Consider the following 7,319-nt stretch of genomic DNA (forward strand, 5'->3'; position numbering starts at 1 on the left):
AAGAAACTTAGAAAACTGATCATCCAATTTTTTGCCTAAAAATCTTTGAGGATAGGGGAGTTTAGGAGTGGGGAGAGGTAGAAGAGTTGCCCCTTTTGGTATAGGGGTATCACCCACATTATCGATGGGAGGCTCCTCTTCTACCACATCATTGTCGCTAGACTCAACGACTCCCTCTTGATCCTTCCCATTGGACTTAGAAACCTCATTAGCTCTAGGAACATCATCTAAAGTCTTCCCACTCCTTGCCGTGATTGCATATATTTGCTTAGGACGTTGACCTTGGGGTGGGAGACTAGTATGCACTTGTTGTTCCTTTAAGGTATTAGCGAGTTGAGCTAATTGGGTCTCAATCATTCTCATATGAGTATTGGATTGCTTGAATCCATCCTCAAACTCAACATTCTTTTTGACTTGCGCCCCCACAAACGACTCCATGAGAGCCTCAAGATTTGACTTGAGAGGCGGGAGTGGTGGAGGTGCAACACTATAACCACTAAGGTTTGCTTGATATTGGTTGCCAAAGGTCCTCGGTCCATTGAATCCGGGAGGTGGCAAATGAGATGCACCATAAGGAACTCCCGAGTTCAAAGGATAACCCCCACTTGAGGCACCCCTAAATTGCCCATAAGAGTAGTTATAACCCCCTCCAGCTTGATGGTTGGGATTATAACCCGCTTGGTTGTATTGGCCTTGATTGCCAAAACCTTTAGATTGACCGTAGGGCGCTTGGCTTTGATAGCCTTGTGCTCTATAGCCACCTCGGCCTTGGTTATCATACCCACTTCCTTGGCCATAGCCTTGGTGGGGGCCATACATGGAGGGCCCTCTAGGTTGCCTAGCAAAATTAGGATTGTTAGGGTTATCATTCCTAGACCTCTCATTGATGGCATTAGCATACTCTACATCAAAATCTCCTTCATACGAAGGGCCATAATCCACAAATGACAAGTTATGAACTAAAGGGCATGCATCGGGGGAATGATTATAGTCTTGGCAATTTTCACAAAAGAATGTGCCCGGAGGCATTGAGCCATAAGAACTAACCTTGCCCTTCCCCTTATTGAGAAGAGTGGCCGAAGGAGATGGAATTGTGGACGGAGATGGTGGCTTGCTTGCTGCACTTCCCGCAAATGGTGTATTCTCAAGCTTCTCTAATCTCGAGCTAAGCTTCTCTATCATCCGTGCTTGCTCTATGGTGTACACCGAACCCTTTCCATCCCCAATCCTACTTTTCCCATCATAACTTCTTGCACCTACATGCCAAGATTGGTAGTTTTGAACTACATCTTCAATTATCTCCTCAATTTGATCTTCCGTTTTGTTCATGATGGGGCCTCCCGCGCCCGCATCCAAACTTGTTTTCGAGCTTGGACTCAATCCTAGGTAAAATGTTTGTAGCAACAACCACTTGGGAATCCCATGATGAGGGCATTCCCTTTGGTACTCCTTGAATCGGTCCCAAGCCTCGAAAAGCGATTCATCACGGCCTTGCTCAAATGATTGAATCTTGTGGCGAAACTCCGCCGTCTTCCCATGAGAATAGAACTTGTTCAAGAAGGCACTAGTTACTTCGTTCCATGTGCGAAGTGAGTTGGGCTTGACCTCCTTGTCATGCCAATCACTAGCACGCCCAAGCAAAGAGAAGCGGAACAAAGTCAACCTCACATAATTCGAGGTCACACCGTTGTGTTTTATTGTGTCACAATAGTGTTCAAACTGCTTGAGATGCTCGTGAGGCGACTCATTGCTTTTCCCACAAAAGGGATGACTTTGCACCAAATTGATCAAGGCGGGCTTGATCTCAAAATTATTAGCACATGTTGTTGGTGCTTGAATCCCACACGTAGCCTCAAATGCTCCCGGTATTCCCAAGTTCTTAACCGGAAGAGCCATGTTCTCACTAGCTTGCTCACTCACCTCTTGTTCCGTGTCAACACTCAAAGCCTCAAACCGATTATGATTTGACGAGCTAGAACGAGCACGCCTAAGTCTCCTTAAAGTCCTTTCCAATTCAAGGTCAAGAGGATGGAGGATCCTTTGACGAGCACGTCCCCTATCAAGCATAAACACTCAAGAAAACCGTGAGCAATGCAAAGGAAAAACTAAAGCAAGAATGGAATATTTTTGTATTTTCAATTAATGAACTAGTCTCAACTAAACTCAATAACAATGACCGTTCCCCGGCAACGGCGCCATTTTGACAAGCGTGTTTTCCGTCGTTGATAGAAAACCACCTATGCAAACAATATTTATAAAACCACTTCAACTTCCGGCAAGCGGCAAGCAAAGGGATCGTCCCAAAGAAACGGTGAATTATTGAGTTGGAAGTCAATCTAGTTCGAACAAAGGTTTGTTTTGAATTGTCACTTTTTAAGAGTCTAAAAACAAATAAAGAACTATGTAAAATTGAATCAAGAAAGGGAAATGCTAGGGAGTCGGGGATAGCCTAGGGAAACCGGGGGAAATCAATTCAACTATTTAGCAATGGTGATCATGCAACGAAATGGTGATTAGGAAAACGACATCTAAAGACGAACCCGCCACCTCTCGGATAGGGAACGCTAAGCGTCTAATCCACGGAAGAGCTTTCGCCTAATCCTAGACTAAACTAACTAGCATATAATAGGTACCGCCATTTGATCAACACAAGATAGGTCCACAATGTCTTGCCAAACCTATCCTATGGTTCCACGGAAATCTAATCGAATAGCATTTGCAACTACCACTCAACTAGCATGGATTTCCTATCATCAAATCTTATTTAATCACATGAATCAACCAAAAATCAATAATCTATTTCCCCTAATTCATCCCCTAGTTTCTCCCCTTTCCATAACCTAAAACTACTCACTAATCATCCTAACAATCAAGCTATCCATTAGTTCAAAACTAGCTATCATGAAATTAAAGGAGGAGAAGTAGAGAATAGGAAACTCAATTGCACAATCAAATCAAAAACTGAAAATCAAAGTAACAAGCAAAATTGAAATCAAGAACTCAAGGTATTGAGGAATTGCAAAATAATTATCAACTAAGCAAGTGAAAGAATTAAAGAACTAAGAATTCAATTGCATAAAGAAGAGAAGAGTTGAAGAAAATTACTGAATTGATGCTTGGAATTAAAGAGTTTCTCTCTCTAGATTGAAGAACAAAATCACAAAACCTCTAGAATTAAAAGTGTAAAAATATGAAATGTAAAATATGAAAGCGTCCAATGAAAATAATCAAAAATTCTATTTATACTAAACCCCAAAAATAAGAGTTTTAAACTCGAAAAATGAATCCCGCACAGCCGTGCGAACGTGCAGACCCAGGTGCGATCGTGCTGTGCATCAATGCGAACGGGCCCTGCGACGATTCTTCTCCTTTGTGCCGTGCGATCGTGCCCAACAACCGTGCGATCGCACGGCTGTGACTTGGCTAAATCTTAGAAAATCCTTGTGTGCTCGCACAAGAATTTAGTGCGAGCCCACCGAAATTCCGTGCGAGCAGGCTCCTCTGCGGTGCGATCGCACAAAATCACTCATAGTTCCTGCATCAATTTTCCGGATTTGTGCGAGCACACGAATTTGAGGCAAGAGCGCACACACTGCCTTGACTTTTGGAGCCAACTCTGTAGACTCGTGCGAGCGCACAAAATGTCAGCGCAATCGCACGGCACCTGCTCGAGCAAATCTCAGCTGTTTTTCCATCATTTTCAATATTATCACCTGAAAACCACAAAGATGGAAAGGGGGAATAAAAGAACAACAAAACTATATAAAACTAACAAAAAAGCATAATAAAACTCTATAAAATCCTAGCCTAGAGCGACATAAATGCCGCTCATCAAACTCCCCCAAGCTAAGCGTTTGCTAGTCTCTAGCAAACAAAACTCAACTAGGGAAGAATGAGCAACCTATCAAGTTCTAAAATTTACCAAAATCGAAATCTAGCAAATCTAATCAAGGCAAGACTAAAAATGGAAAACGCAAATCAAGAAAAGAGAGAAAGAAAAGAAGAAAAGAAAAGAAAAGAAATTAAACTACAAAATCCAAGATGGGGGCTTTATTATGGAACAAGCATAGAAGAACACTAATATTACTAATCAAATAAATGAGTACACGCTAACTAATGTCCCAAATCGAGTGAAAGATTCGAGCATCAAGCAAAGCGAACTATAGCTTGACTAGCTCGTAATCCCTTATTTCCTAAGAGAACGGGCTAAGCAAGCAGTATAGAACACGCTTGCTGCCGTGCATTCTCTTCTGGAATATTATTGTTTGGGTACGACCGGACAACTACCGATATCCATTAATTGGATTCTCATTTTTCCGTAAACTATCGGAGCGGGTATTATTTTAGATGTGAAGGCAATCACTAGTCAATCCCCCTACATCCGGGTATACCACGTCAAAACTCTAGATCTTATTCACCTTTGAGAATAGCGTCTCGAGACACCGCGAAGGCGCCAGAAAATCAAGATTAGGCTACCCGACATCTTAGCATGACAATCCCATTCCATAAACTTGACCAAATCCTCCCTCCACCGACAATGACTCAACTCAAAAGGGTCAAGAGGACTTTTTAGGGTGTAACGTAGGCTAGGGGTAAGGTGCGGAATAAATTTGGGATGTGGTGCTCATACCTAAAGTGAAGCGCAATAAGAACTCAACTCAAGCATAATCAACCGAAAACAAACTTTTCCACTTATTTGGGATACCCCCAAGCTTATTCAACAACAACTCTAAACTACAACTCTTTTTGTTCTTTTTTTTTCCTTGATTTGATTTTCCTCTTTTTTTTTGTGTGTTTTAATTGAAACTATTCTCATGCCTTGTTTTTCTCTATTTTTGGCTTTTTCAAAACTTTTATTTCTCATTTTTGCTTTTGCATCATTTATTCACTATATACAACATACTTCCCAAACTTTGCCATTCACACCAAACAACATTCATTTCTCAACTTTGCATATTCAATCCAAAACATCAAGCATCATAACTCAAAGCTTCACTATCACTTCTAAGGGTGAAAACAAAACAAAGGCTATTAGGCTTGTATTGTGCTCATAAGAAATGAAGGGTCAAGGCTCAAATGGCTAGCAATGGGGCAAGTGCAAACAAAAACATATGAGAAAAATAGAAAATAAAGTTCTAAACTAAAAAGAAAAATAGTCACCGAAAGAAATGCCTCTATCGTCCCCTAAAGTAGTTCGGTTGCGGTCGCGGTCTCGGGAAGGAAATGGTCAAACTCGGGAGACAAGAAAGTCAATGCTAAGGATCCATGTCACTCAAATGAATATATGAATATGTGTTTGGGCTAATTTGAACATGAACCTCACAAGGGAGCAAATACCATTCTCTCCGGCTTCAAATCACTAGAGAATTCAACACCATCTTACCACAAGCCAAGAGTTCATGACGCATGCTACCCAAAGTTCAACCAACTTTCTTGACACCAAATCCTAGACTCGACCCAAGACATTAAGAACCGTGTAAAAATCTACCAACTAGGAATAAAAGCATTCTAATCTACAAGTTCCAATTTTATATGCCCCAATCAAGAATATTGCCTAGAAAACCTAGAAAACTTGCCTTGACGAAAAAGAAATCAAAACAAAAAGGAAAGGAAGAAAATAAGAAAACACACCAAAAAGGAAACAAAAAGAAACAAACACAAAGAAAAAGAAGAGAAACTAAAAATCAAGCTAAATCAAACTAAGAAAACAAAGAAACAAGCATGTGTTGGTATGATTTCAAAGCAAAGAGCACCAACAAGTAGGCATCCACAAACAAAACTCCCCCCAAGCTAGAATTAGGCCATGTCCTCAAGGCCTAAAACTAAGCAAGGAGGGGCACAGCTACCCATCAACCCAAATACCCCAACATGATATATGCTCGTCCCCTAAAGAATGCATAAGAGTCGGAAGGATGTTACCGGAAGTATCGTGGGAGCAAGTCCCGCAAAGACCCGTTAAAACCCGAACAAACTCACCAAAAATGGACGGACAAGGCACAAGGTGGAAAGTGAGAACCCACCGCAAAGAATCATACCAAAACAATGCTCAAGAACCGCGGGGTGCCTCCCGGTAGCGCTCGTTTAACGTCATTAGCTTGACGAATCCCCCCAAAACTCATGGGGGGGTCAAATGCAACTATCTTGGGGTCATCATTAGTCAAAAAGTTTCTTTTTGCCCCCATGGGCACAAACAATGTACCGACATCACCATTCATAAAGTTCCAACCAAACAAACCGCCACCAAGCTTCTCCTTGGCTTTCTTGGGCTTCTTAGCTTTCTTGGGTCTCTTGGCCTTGTTTGCCGATTCATTAAACACCTTGGAGGTTGTAGCCCCAACATCACCATCAACATGCATCCCAAATATAGCGGGGATGGTTATGACATCATCAAACGTATCATCAAACACCCTTGGGATCACATGGACTTCCTTGTCACCGGGAGAGGACCTAGAAGGCTCATTATCACACTTAGAAACACGAAATTTGTTAGAAGGGTTAGCATGTGAGCAATAGCTCTCAATACAAGCAATAGTCTCTACCTTCATACAAGTTTTCATCTTTGCAAAACACCCTTCACCAAGGGGAAGCTTGAAGCTAGCTTTTGAATCTCCCGCTTTCAAGGTGATTAGTCCCCCTTGCACATAAATAAGAGCACCCGCGGTGGCCAAAAATGGCCTCCCCAAGATAATGGGAGTATGGGCATCCTCATCGATGTCCAAGACAACGAAGTCAACAAGGAAAGTAAGCTTGCCAACCACGAGGGGAACATCCTCAATCCTACCCAATGGTAACATAACCGATCGATCGGCTAGTTGCAATGACATAGCGGTAGTAGAGAGATCACCTAGATTGAGCTTCTCATAGATCTTAAATGGCAAGATGCTCACACTTGCCCCCAAATCACAAAGAGAATTCTTAAATTTAAGCTTTTGAATGCTACAAGGGATAGAAAAACTCCCGGGATCATTGAGTTTTGGGGGAAAGGAGTGCTGAAGTAGAGCGCTATAACTCTCCGTGAATTGCACGGTCTCTTTCGGTTCACAACCTCTCTTGCCACGAAGAACATCTCTCATGAATCTAGAATAGTGGGGCATTTGTTTGAGTGCCTCGGTGAGAGATAATGTGACATGCAACTTGCTAATCACATCAAGAAACTTAGAAAACTGATCATCCAATTTTTTGCCTAAAAATCTTTGAGGATAGGGGAGTTTAGGAGTGGGGAGAGGTAGAAGAGTTGCCCCTTTTGGTATAGGGGTATCACCCACATTATCGATGGGAGGCTCCTCTTCTACCACATCATTGTCGCTAGACTCAACGAC

General features: G+C 42.0%; 1 pseudogene; it reads left to right on the plus strand.

Annotated features, from left to right (window-relative positions):
* The first annotated feature begins 1,417 nt into the window (after positions 1-1,417).
* On the plus strand, positions 1,418-1,518 carry LOC130462242 (uncharacterized; annotated as a pseudogene).
* The last annotated feature ends 5,801 nt before the right edge of the window (positions 1,519-7,319 follow it).

This window comes from Spinacia oleracea, chromosome 5, assembly GCF_020520425.1.
Source record: "Spinacia oleracea cultivar Varoflay chromosome 5, BTI_SOV_V1, whole genome shotgun sequence".
NCBI classification, from domain to species: domain Eukaryota; kingdom Viridiplantae; phylum Streptophyta; class Magnoliopsida; order Caryophyllales; family Amaranthaceae; genus Spinacia; species Spinacia oleracea.